This window comes from Bactrocera oleae, chromosome 3 (assembly GCF_042242935.1).
Source record: "Bactrocera oleae isolate idBacOlea1 chromosome 3, idBacOlea1, whole genome shotgun sequence".
In the NCBI taxonomy this organism is placed as follows: Eukaryota; Metazoa; Arthropoda; class Insecta; order Diptera; family Tephritidae; genus Bactrocera; species Bactrocera oleae.
Genome location: NC_091537.1, coordinates 34,523,483 through 34,536,151, shown reverse-complemented (window position 1 = coordinate 34,536,151; position 12,669 = coordinate 34,523,483). Strand labels below are relative to the sequence as shown.

The window sequence follows — 12,669 nt, the reverse complement described above, 5'->3', positions numbered from 1 at the left end:
TTTTTTTAAAAGTCCTGTTTACCTTGGAACCCACCTTGTACATACATACGAGCTCGCATACATATTGACGCCGAATTTTGCACATCGTCGCGAGTTGACAAAATTTGTTTTAATCGACAATTTTGCGACAATGCCGGTCGGCTATATTGTCACGTTTGTAGTGCTTTGCTATTGAAAATTGACTTATGTTCTTTTGAAATACTACGACTACCGATTGGGCTGCATTTTCATAGCGTCGTATTTAGATAAAATGGACTAAATTGAAAAACTATGAAATAATGATGATAAGTAAACATATAAAAGTACTATATGCAGTGTGCTTAGAATATATAGAAGTAATAACGGATTTTTATGTCGCTTGCGCGAATGTTTTTTTTTTACAAAAGGCATGTAGTGGGACATACATACATATATTTATTTATGTTTGGGCATGCGAATGGAGGAAAGGGAATTTCAAGAATATTCACATATAAATATCTACATTTATATGTTATTTCAATGTTTATTTTTGTTCTGAAAACTTACTCGTGCAATCGAAAACTGATTGTTTAAACAGATATACATATGTACATTTATATTTTCATTCAAAGCTTATTTTGTATTCATATATTTCATTATAAGAATGCAAAATTGTAGAAAAATAAATAATCAGTTATGATCTGTATTTTACTTTCACATACAAACGCTGTGATGCGGTTTGAAAATCGATTTAGCCTGTTCCAGAAATCTAATAAAGTCCTCTTTACTTTGGAACGCACCTTGTATATATAAATGATCAGGATGAATCCGTCTGTGCAAGCTGTAACTTGAGTAAAAATTGAGATATCATTATGAAACTTGGCACACATGTTTTTTGGTACTGTAAGATGGAAGAGACCCACAAAACGCCATTAATCAAAAACAAATAAATTGCCATATCTAAGCTCCACACTAAGATACAAGCCTGTTATTTGGTATACCTTAATAGGTTTAATGTGCATATCTCCTAAACCACTAAAGCTATAATAACAAAATTCACTGAAGGCAAATGAATTTGACAGTGTGAAAAGGGTGAAATCGGGGGACAACCCCGCCGTTCCTTAAAAAAACAACTAAAAGCGCGATAAATCAAACACTAAACACGACAGAGACACTAAATTTTATTTCTGGGATGGTATGAGATGACTTTATAGGAACCTCGTTCAAAATTAGTCAGTGGGCGTGGCACCGACCACTTTTAGGTGAAAACCCATAACTTTGGATCTGCTTAACCGATTAACAAAATTTGGTACATAACCTTCCTCTTATATGTCTATTCTATAGTGCGAAAATGGGCAAAATCGAACTACAACCACGACTATTTCAAATATAACAACATTTTAAATTCCATCTGATTCTTTCACTTTCCACTATGCAAATCATGCAACAATCATTGTATCGTGGTAAAACTTTGCGTGAATAATGCGTTTAAGGTATGCCACCTTGTGACTAAAAATTGTCTAAAACGAACCAAAACTGTTCAAGCCCCTAAGTACTAAATATGTGGACCCCATTGCCTATAGTTGACTTTTTACCGAAAATATCGGTCAATGTGTAAAATATATATTGTAATTAAAATGCATATAATAAAATAAATAGATGAAACTCTCGATAATAGTATTTTTTGTGTCAAAAATTGGTTGAATCGGATCAATACTTCCTATAGCCCTCTTAAACGTAACATAAAGATTTTTAAACTTCCGGGTGACTTTATACCATATGATTGGTGATGGTATGTGAGGTACCTTAATGAAACAGTGGGAGCATTTTATTAGTCTGTGCCATGTTAGTAGTATGTGGTATTGGCAAAAATTGATAAAATCGGCTTAATACTACTCTCAACTTTCATATACTACTTATTATGCTTTTCGTTATTCTAACCAGTTTCATGCCGAATATATCGGTCAATGAGTATTAATATTTTTTTATATTATATATCAAATTGCTTTAAAATATGTTCTCGATATCTGCCAATATATATATGATTTCCGTCTTTCCACCTGACTTTAAGCCGTTCCGGTTGATCAAATGTGATATTCTAATAAAATTTAGTGTATAAGTTTTCTTAAAAATTAAATGGTTTGATACTGAACTCGAATGAAATTAGTATATACCTTGGTCTAAACCTCACACTTTCATATAATGAATTCCGATATTCTGATTGACGTTTTTTGCATAAATATAAAATTTAGCCACTTTGTTCGAGTTAATATTACATTCATACATATGTATATCTCACTTCAAGATGTTTGTTTTTATACTCTCGCAACCTGTTGCTACAGAGTATAATAGTTTTGTTCACCTAACGGTTGTTTGTATCACCTAAAACTAATCGAGTTAGATATAGGGTTATATATATATAAATGATCAGGACGAAAAGACGAGTTGAAATCCGGGTGACTGTCTGTCCGTCTGTCCGTGCAAGCTCTAACTTGAGTAAAAATTGAGATATCTTTATGAAACTTGGTAGACATGTTTCTTGGTACCGGGAGACGGTTGGTATTGCAGATGACCGTAATCGGACAACTGCCACGCCCACAAAACGCCATTAATCAAAAACAAATAAATTGCCATAACTAAGCTCCGCAATAAGATACAAGACTGTTTATCAGCTCTACCTACAGTATGAAAATAGTTGAAATCGGGTGGCAACTCCGCCCACTCCCCATATAACGGTACTGTTAAAAACTACTAAAAGCGCGATAAATCAAGCACGAAACACGCCAGAGACATTAAATTTTATTTTTGGGATGGTATGAGATAACTTTATAGGATAATTAGACAGTCGGCGTGGCACCACCCACTTTTAGGTGAAAACCCATGTCTTGGGATCTGCTTAACCCATTTCAACAAAATTCGGTGTATAACGTTCTGTTTATATTTCTATGTTATAGTGCATAAATGGGCGAAATCGAACTACAACCACGCCTATTTCCCATATAACACCATTTTCAATTCCATCTGATTCTTTCACTTTCCCCTATGCATATCAAGCAACAATGAATATATCGGGGTATAATCGTGAATAATACGTTTAAAGTACGCCACCTTGTGACCAAAAATTGTCTAAATCGAACCAAAACTGTTCAAGCCCCTAAGTACTAAATATGTGGACCCCAGTGCCAATAGTTGACCCTCTACCGAAAATATCAGTCCATCCACAAAGAAATCTCAACACGAGTATACCAATTGACTTTGCGAGAGTATAAAATGTTTGGTTACATCCGAACTTAGCCCTTCCTTACTTTTTATTATTATGAAACTCCCGTTTTCTAGTTTTTATTCAACATTTGTTTCGTAAAGTATTGTTTTTTATTCTCTGAACTATCAAATAGCGTAGTACTTCCAAATAATTGATGCAATGCGAACTTTTTGCAGCTTTCTTGTAGTGCTGCCCGTCTGTTTGAATAGCTGCTGAAATGTCTCTCATGCTTGTCGAATCGGAAATAACCTGATGATGTTTTCGGTGAACTGACTCTCGTTGAATTCCATTATTTTTATACTTACAAACCTATACATTTCAGCAACATGCCAAAAATTTCTTTATGTTATGCTTTTTACTGTCAAAAAAAATTTTACGCAATTGTAAATCATACTTCTTCCATATATTGTAGTTTAATAATTTAAAACTTATTTTTTTTACTACTCAACTATATCAAAAAAGTCTGACATAATATCAACAATTTTTAGAAGCCATTTTTCCTTAAAATAAACCTTTAAAACTTATGTATACATACTTATATACAAAACATGACATCAAATATTGAGTACGTAATACTTGCGGATACAAATAGCTCTTCATCAAATTTGCAAAAATTATATTTTCTCGGTACTGAAGTACTGCACAATTAGTATAAAGCTCAAAAGCAGAACTCACACTTCTGAAAAAGGACTATATGATTTGCAAAAAAAATACAAATTACACAAATGAATCAACATAAGGAAGACAAGTTTTAACCAAACGCTTAATCGATCATATTTTTTTCATTTAGGCTTGACTAGATGATCACATTGTTATTTATATACATACTTTACATACCTTCAAATAGATTAATTTACAAAAAAATAAAACTATAAAAATTACTCTGCGGATTAGCCTTTCCTGAAACCAAGCTAAAAATCCGTCATTATGTTTATAGTAATCGCCAGTTTTCGATTTGACAAGTAACTTAGTGTGTTCACCAACATATTTTAACCAATATCACCCAATACTTTTTTAATTTAGATAATGAAGTTCAGTTACTCATTTCATTAAAGAGCACACTTGAAAATATATTTGGTAAGTGGTTACGCCAACGCCTTATTTGTTATCGAATAATATTAAATTTATTCAGCTTTCTAAGCCATAACGGGCGCATACAGAATTATTAATCAGAAAATTTGCCATAATATTTGCATTATACTTAACGGTATAAGAATATTGTTGGTATACTTGTAAGTATCGTTAAAATAACTTCAATAACTTTTCGCGTGTTGCATTGTCCGTAATGGACACAGCGTTGTATGCTTTAGTTTACACGACCACATATAAATATGAACATACTTATGTGTGTGTGCATGTTAGCATCAAACTCCAGCGGAATGCTGTATATTCCACACCATCACGGCGCACAGCGATCGTGCCGATACTATGTATTAACGTTTCTTCAGCTACTTCTGGCCAAGCGCTCAATAATACCAGTCCATTGTATATAGTAGTCAAACCACAGCTTTGGCCGCCACACGATATGTATGTATGCATTGTTAGTGTTTAGAACAGGTTTGAAGGGGGAAAATTTTTAATTTTATGTAAAAGTAGTATACATATGTATGTAGATAGATAATAAACATGTATTATATTTAAAAATAGTAAGAGTATTGAAATGTGTTTAATGAAAGTTTTTATTCTATAAATTGGAGTAAACCGAGTATGCGCTCTTCGTAAATATGAGTATTAATAATATTTGTTATTGCGTATGTGTTTGAACGAGTATTTTCAATTAAGAAGTAGCAGCACTATATTCATATGTATTCAGGTATGCAAGCATATATCCCATATGTTTTAATAAACCGATGACAACAACACGGCAATTAACACTTTGAGACCTTTTTAAGCCAAACGCTTCCAAATAAAATACATATAATATTTAAATAACAGAAGCACTTTACTCACACGCGAGAGATATTAAACTTTTTATAATTCGTAGACACATGTATGTGCGTATATACATATGTACAAATAAACGGGTATAAGCAAACTTATACATGAGTATTCACCTCTATATTTCGTACAAAAAACCAGAAAAACAGTTCTCCACTTAAGTCCGAAATGATTGCGGTTTAAACCGAAAGCTAGCCACAGATCCGTTGTGGCAAGCCGAAACCTCAAGAGACGACTGGTGCAATACCTAACATCACCCACTTGTTCAACCAACAAAAGACACAGATCTTAGTAACAGAGGAGTAGCAGAATAGTCAGTGCTAATATTGGAACCGGCATACAGTGGTAAATACCAACATTTGAGTGAAGAAAATGTGTATACCCAAACAAAAGTCAACACAAGTTCGGATTAGTTTTAGTGCCCAGTGCAGGCTGTTGCAAACGAAAGAAGTTTTATTACCACAATGTATTTTCTTACAAATTGTATTATATGGATTTATTTGAAGCAGCTTATCCAAACTAATTTCAAATGACCAAATAAACAGAAACTGTTTTTTACAGAAAATGTGTTACCCTTTCAAAAAAATGTAATCATTCGGCAATAGAAAAATACTTTTTGAAAATTCTTAAACCGAATACAGTTGAACTGCTTACAGGAAAAATTAATTTAGCAATTTAGTTTGTTTACTTAATACTATTGCGGCAAACCATAATTAAAAGCTGGATATTTAAAAAAAAAAAACAATTTTTAAAGTCGCCTGCAATAATGTTACAAACCGTAGATATTACAACTACCAATTTTAATTTTTAAATTTAACTGAATATTTACCTTTACTGCTTGGGGAAACCAACTCACACTTGAACCTATTTGAGTTTCTAGTACTAATTATTTAAGAAGAGAAGAACAAATACCATTTTCTTAGAATTCAAATCAAAATACTTATTTAACAATTGCCACAGCTAAGGTAAACACATAAAGTTGTCGTCCAATATAACGAATCTTATGTTGTACATCTAATTATTTGTATTGCGATTTCTTGGAAATGCATTAGTTCCAAAAGCTTTGACAGTTCAAAATTGTTTGATACTGTACATATTTTTTTAAACAAATTTATTGCTTCTTCATATTTAACCTAACTTTGCATTCGTTATATAAAAACGTCAAAAAATATAATTTTGATGGTTTGTCAAACCGAAAACTCGTTACTTTGAAAGTCCGTCGTACTGACAGGCCGCCGAGAGTAAATACGGGTATAGAGACATTGTACAACTTTTGAATTAAATTTATTCTTTATTGCAGTTTTCATTCACTTTTTCATGTAGGACGTTTCCGTACCTTTTTTGTTGATGGAAACATCGTCTCGACATGCTCTAAATTCTCTGCAATAATCTTGCATTCATTATAAATTTCTTTCCACTGGTCGCGCAGAAATTGGAAATCCATAAGAAGTCTTTCTATATTTCTAACTTCAGCGTCGATGGTAGCATTGTATACTTATGTTTTCGTTGGATGTGATTTTGCGCTACTTCATATTTACCGTTCATATTACTACCATTATCGTAGCCCTATCCACGGCAATCTTCCAAAGGATGGTTGTAATTTTTCAATGTTATGCAAATTAAAGCAGCAATAGCATCTCTTGTCTTTTCATGACAACCTTCAATACAAAAGCGAGAAAATGTTCCTTTATCGGCAATCAGAACGTTTAACATAAATAAATGTTCGAGTTAATCAACTATCAAAAGCACTCCAATTTTTACCAATTACCTTAATTTTTTGGAAAATACGGACCCTTCGAGAACTCCGGGCTGGGGGAAAAATAGTTCAGAATTTGCTTTTATGTATTAAAAAATAGAAAAATTCGATTATATAAAAATACTAAAAAATTGTATATATAAATAATTTATTAAAAGATGATCGGTATATCCATTTAAAATTTTTTTAAATATAAAATATGTTTACTCTAATAAGAAGTAACGTTAACTTATTCTTCTTTCCAAGCTTTAGCAGTATCCAGGGATATTCATTAAATTTGTCCAAATTAACTTTGCCTTTCGAGCCACTTACCATCGTTGGACGATCCTCTACCTCCGTCTCTGTGCTTGTCTACTATTATTCCGATTCTTTTACGAAATGCCGCTTGGATTTTCTGCTTTTGTTTCAAAACTTGTAATTTTTGCTCTGGAGCTTTAGCTTGCCACATTTTGAAGACAGACTTATACGAAAGATATAAAAAGTATTCAGAGAAGCGTATTCTAGCATGAAGTGGGGATAAACAAAATTCGAAATATTCTCTGTTCACTTCTTGCTTTTACATTTAGCAGCATTTTAGCTCTATGCTGTATTGTCTAATAAACTTTGCAGATGGACTTCAGCATGAGATTCGTTTGCAGAAATATTCTCTGGGTATTTCTTTTAAATATACTTTGATAGCTTAGAAATAAATCAAAGTATATTTTGCTATTCACGAAGTTTCTTATAAGCAATATAAGGTGGTATCCACTATGAGTGAAATTATTAATTGGGATTTGCTGCGAAAAAGGTTCGCATTCGAGGTACATTGGGCAAAGCAGAAATAGCGGACTAATCAATTTTGGTCAGGTGCTTTGTTCTCCGCAGAATAAACCTTTGGGCGACACCGACAAGATGTATTTTCGATGGCTTGCAATACAATTTGCTCCTTTACATTCAGCCAATCATATTGGTATTGGAGTATTGGTGGAAACGATTTCTTTACATGTGAAATAAAAATTAAAAATAAATACGGTACATAATTAGAATTGTTTTAAATAATATTAATTAAATGAACACAGAGGCTTCGCTGGGCAAATTGGACCTTCAAAAAATAATAAGGCTTTAATATTTTTACGGTTACAAATACATGCGCAAATTTCCGCACTTTAACACTTTCATTACCTTGAGACTCTGATAAAGACAAATAAAGACAAATATAGACAAATCAAATAAACATAAGGGGGAATCGGCGGCGACACCTTTAAAACATTATGTAAAAAAATTGAAGACGCACAAAAAAAGGTACAAATATGTGGCATAAAACACTAATTTCACAAAAAACACAAATCAGGTTAGTCTTCATTTATTTCATATGATAAGATAAATACCTTTAAATTCAAAATCCATTAAAATTAATTTTAATTTGTTAACCTAAACATTTACCAGACCAATTTAAAGTGCGTTTTGAAAATTTACTTTTAATTGTATTTTTGGAAAGTACCGTTAGATTTTCAACGAAAACCAGTTTGCAAATAAGAAGATTTGACAATATAGAGGCAATTTGTATACGTTTTGACGTTATCAACATAATTAATAATTATTGCAACACAAGTAAGGAAGTGCTAAGTTCGGGTGTAACCGAACATTTTATACTCATGCAACTTGCAAGAATCAAAGCCCGGGAAATTCTTTCAGGTCCTGTCAAAACTTTATATTAAACAAGTAAGGAAAGGATAAGTTCGGATGTAACCGAACATTTTATACTCTCGCAAAGTCAAATGGTATACTCGTTTGAGATTTCTTTGTGGATTGACTGATATTTTCGGAAGAAGGTCAACTATAGGCACTGGGGTCCACATATTTAGTACTTAGGGGCTTGAACAGTTTTGGTTCGATTTAGACAATTTTTGGTCACAAGGTGGCATACTTTAAACGTATTATTCACGATTATACCCCGATATAATCATTGTTGCTTAATTTGCATAGTGGAAAGTGAAAGAATCAAGTGGAATTTAAAATGGTGTCATATAGAAAATAGGCGTGGTTGTAATAAGATTTCGCCCCTTTTTGCACCATAACATAGAAATATAAAAAGAATGTTAGTACCATCATATGGGTTTGCACCTAAAAGTGGGCGGTGCCACGCCCACTCTCTAATTTTGAACGCGGTTCCTATAAAGTCATCTCATACCATCCTAGAGATAAAATTTAATGTCTCTGGCGTGTTTAGTGCTTGGCTTATCGCGCTTTTAGTATTTTTTAACAGTACCGTTATATGGGGAGTGGAGGGGCTTGTCACCCGATTTCACACCGTCAATAGAGGTGCTTTAGCGGTTTAGGAGATATGCACATTAAAATTATTAGGGGCGGGACCACTCCCACTTTTAAAAAAAATTTAACTGCAGATGCTCCTCCCTAATGTGATCCTGTGTACCAAATAACAATCTTGTATCTTATTGCGGAGCTTAGTTATGGCAATTTATTTGTTTTTGATTAATGGCGTTTTGTGGGCGTGGTAGTTGTTCGATTGCGCCCATCTGCAATACCAACCGTCTCACGGTACCAAGAAACATGTCTACCAAGTTTCATAAAGATATCTCAATTTTTACTCAAGTTAGAGCTTGCACGGACGGACGGACGGACAAACAGTCACCCGGATTTCAACTCGTCTCTTCATCCTGATCATTTATTTATATATAACCTTATATCTAACTCGATTAGTTTTAGGTGATACAAACAACCGTTAGTTGAACAAAACTATAATACTCTGTAATAACAGGTTGCGAGAGTATAAAAATGTTGCGAAAGAATTCAACATTCGTTATACGAAGAAATCGTGAATAAATTACAATCAAAATTGGTAATAATAAATGTTTTTAATCATTTTCAATTGACAATTAATACGATGATGCATCATATTAATTGTATAAATCTACAAGTAACCAATTCTAAGATTTTCTATAATACACACGCGAAAATATCCCACTTGGTACGGATTGCCTCGAAAATTCTACTACTAAAATCACACTTGGTACGGGTTGCCAACCAATATTCTACTACTAAAACGTTCAAATGACACAAATCTGCTATAGTGTGTTGCCGTGTTATGTTTTAAAATTTATAACTTTAGGAATGTTTTTATTACATATTCAAATATTTTTGGGTTGTTCTAATTCCTAAAGATTAAATTTACTTAGTATTATTTAAATTATTATTTATTGTATCGAAATATTAATTAATGTTTCCAATTTCATCAAATATATTATTGTGTAACGGTGATTTAGAATATTTTGTAAATATTATTTATTACTTAGTAGATTGTTTTGATTATTGTTATTGTAATTGTACCTCATTTCTTATATATATTTTCGTTTTTGTTCAAATCAAGTTGAATATTTCAACTTATAATGTTAATGTTAAATTGTTAATGTAATTAACATTCATGAACCTGATTTATGTACTGATTTTATGTATATATCTTTTCGAGTTATAATTGTTATGAAAAGTAGATTGTTTTAAAACTGTATATTATATTGGTGAATATAGGCCTCCTGGGGAACAAGAGGTGGTGAGGAAAAGCAATAAATATATAATAATCTTTTGTTACGAAAATATTCTTGAAAGTTTTCATTAATATTCTCAATTACAAATACATGTTCACAAACAAGTTGTTAAACTGCAATACATTCTTTTTATTTGCATCGCTGTGTCGAAAAATGCAGAATCGATCAGGTGATCACGGCTGTTTCACGCACATAGGAAAACAGCTGATTCTTTGGTTATTTGTAGGATTATACATTGATCATATTACTTCACTTCCAAACATACGAGAGTTATGAGAAATCGATACATTTTACTGCGCTTAAAATAAGTATCAGAGAAAAGGAATTGTATCGGAAGACCAGAACTTAAGCATGAAACACAACGAAGGCGGCAGACGACAGGCAGCATCTGTCATATATTAAAATACACACGTCCATATGGTCACAGTACTATGATAAAGTTACTTTTACGGCGGCAGACTTGAGGTTGTCGCTGTCGCCAAAATAAAAATATTTCTAATTTTGCCGACTACAATGGACAGCTGTACTGATGTCACTAATATGTGAAAAGTAAAATTATTCAAACTCTAACAAGTCTAACGTTATTTTACTAACAGAAGCATAAAATAGCACTGATATATCATTTGTAGTAGCAATTGATAATTTAAAATCAATGAATCGACCTATTTAGTTCTTTTTTGTACAAAAAATTTCACTTTGCACAAATATTTAAATTTTATTCAAGTGAAAGGTTTTAGTATGGCAACAACGAGTTTGTGTACATCAACTGTTTGGTATGTCGCTGTCTTCAAAATGTTTAAGAAGTTGGTTTCAGGACGCCATTTGCAGGCAAGAAAGTTTTGCTGCTGTACAGTCGTGTCGCGCCGTCGTCTATGTATTTAATACACTATTGCTGTTAGCAATTAGTAACACTGAATGAATGAGCAACACTGCAATTGGCGTTGTTTCAAATTCTTCAAAACTGGTACACGTTAAAAACATATACGTTTAAGAAAAAACTCCCACTGGTTTAAAAATATAGAGCTCCAAGTATAAAAAGTTATTATGTTGTGTTTTATTTATACATAATATGCTTGTTATGGCGCCTAAGATTTTCACTAATACACACGCAAAAATCTCCCACTTGGTACGGGTTGCCTCGAAAATTCTACTACTAAAATCACACTTGGTACGGGTTGCCTGCTTATATTCTACTACTAAAACGTCCAAATGACACAATAGATGCTATAGTGTGTTGCCGTGTTAAGTTTTAAAATGTATAAATTTAAGAATGTTTTTATTACATATTCAAATATTTTTCAGTTGTTATAATTCGTAAAGATTCAATTTACATAGTATTATTTAAATTATTATTTACTGTATTGAAATATTATTTAATATCTCTAATTTTATCAAAAATATTATTGTAGTCGGTAGCGCGCCTATCTTGCAACCTCAGAGGTGGTGAGGAAAAGCAATAAATATATAAAACCCATTTGTTTCGATAATATTCTTGAAAGTTTTTATTATTACTTATTATTAAATGGCTAAGTTTAACGATCTGAAGATTCACAACTGAAAAAAGAGCTGGAGCAACGTGGTTTGGCGACAACTGAAAAACTGAATTACAATCACGGTTGAGAGAAGCCATGGAGGCGGAAAACATTATTGTTGAGGAATATGTCTTTCACATGGAATTAGAGGAAGAGACAACAAAGATAGAAGAAAAGGAAGAGGCTCAATGCTCGTCAAAGATTGTGGACATAAACATGATTTTTGCTGCAATATCGCAGATGGGGAAAGAAATGTCAACGCAAACGTCGACACAATCTAAAGAGCAGGATACACGCATTTGGAAGAACAGTTCGTAGCGCAAGATGCACGTATATCAGCACAGGTATCCTTACAGTTAAAAGAGCAGTTCGCAGCGCAAGAAGCACGTATATCAGCACAGGTGTCCTCACAGTTGAAAGAGCAGGATGCACGGATATCGCAAGTGTCCTCACAGATTTCGGAAGAGCGGGATAAAATTAAAACTAAAGTCGATGAATTGAGAGATCGTCTCCGTGAGCTACAATTAAATCAGCCAATTATGTCGTCAGCTTCTGCCAAGGTAAAACCTCCATCCTTTGATTGCACTGTTCCGTTCCACGTTTCGAAAAGACGGCATCTTCAAGTAATTGGAACGCTGAAGATAAAGTAGCTGCATTGTTCGTTGCATTAAAAGGATCTGC

The 12,669-nt window shown here is 32.9% G+C and overlaps 1 protein-coding gene and 1 long non-coding RNA gene across 3 annotated transcripts in view; both read right to left on the bottom strand.

The window, feature by feature from the left end:
• Positions 1-5,600, bottom strand: part of haf (leucine-rich repeat and fibronectin type-III domain-containing protein hattifattener) — a 45,750-nt gene extending 40,150 nt beyond the window's left edge. Inside the window, exon 1 of one of the 2 annotated variants that reach the window (XM_036371411.2) lies at positions 5,275-5,600. The gene's annotated coding sequence lies outside the window, so the exon portion shown is untranslated. The remainder of the gene's footprint in view (positions 1-5,274) is intronic. The other variant, XM_036371409.2, reaches the window with a different exon arrangement.
• Positions 5,601-5,892: 292 nt separating this feature from the next.
• LOC118682499 (uncharacterized) lies at positions 5,893-9,794 on the bottom strand. Its single transcript, XR_011395141.1, has 4 exons — positions 8,282-9,794; positions 7,227-7,890; positions 6,927-6,993; positions 5,893-6,843 (listed from the first exon to the last, which is right to left on the bottom strand). It is a non-coding gene; the product is annotated as an uncharacterized lncRNA (long non-coding RNA).
• Positions 9,795-12,669: the final 2,875 nt, after the last annotated feature.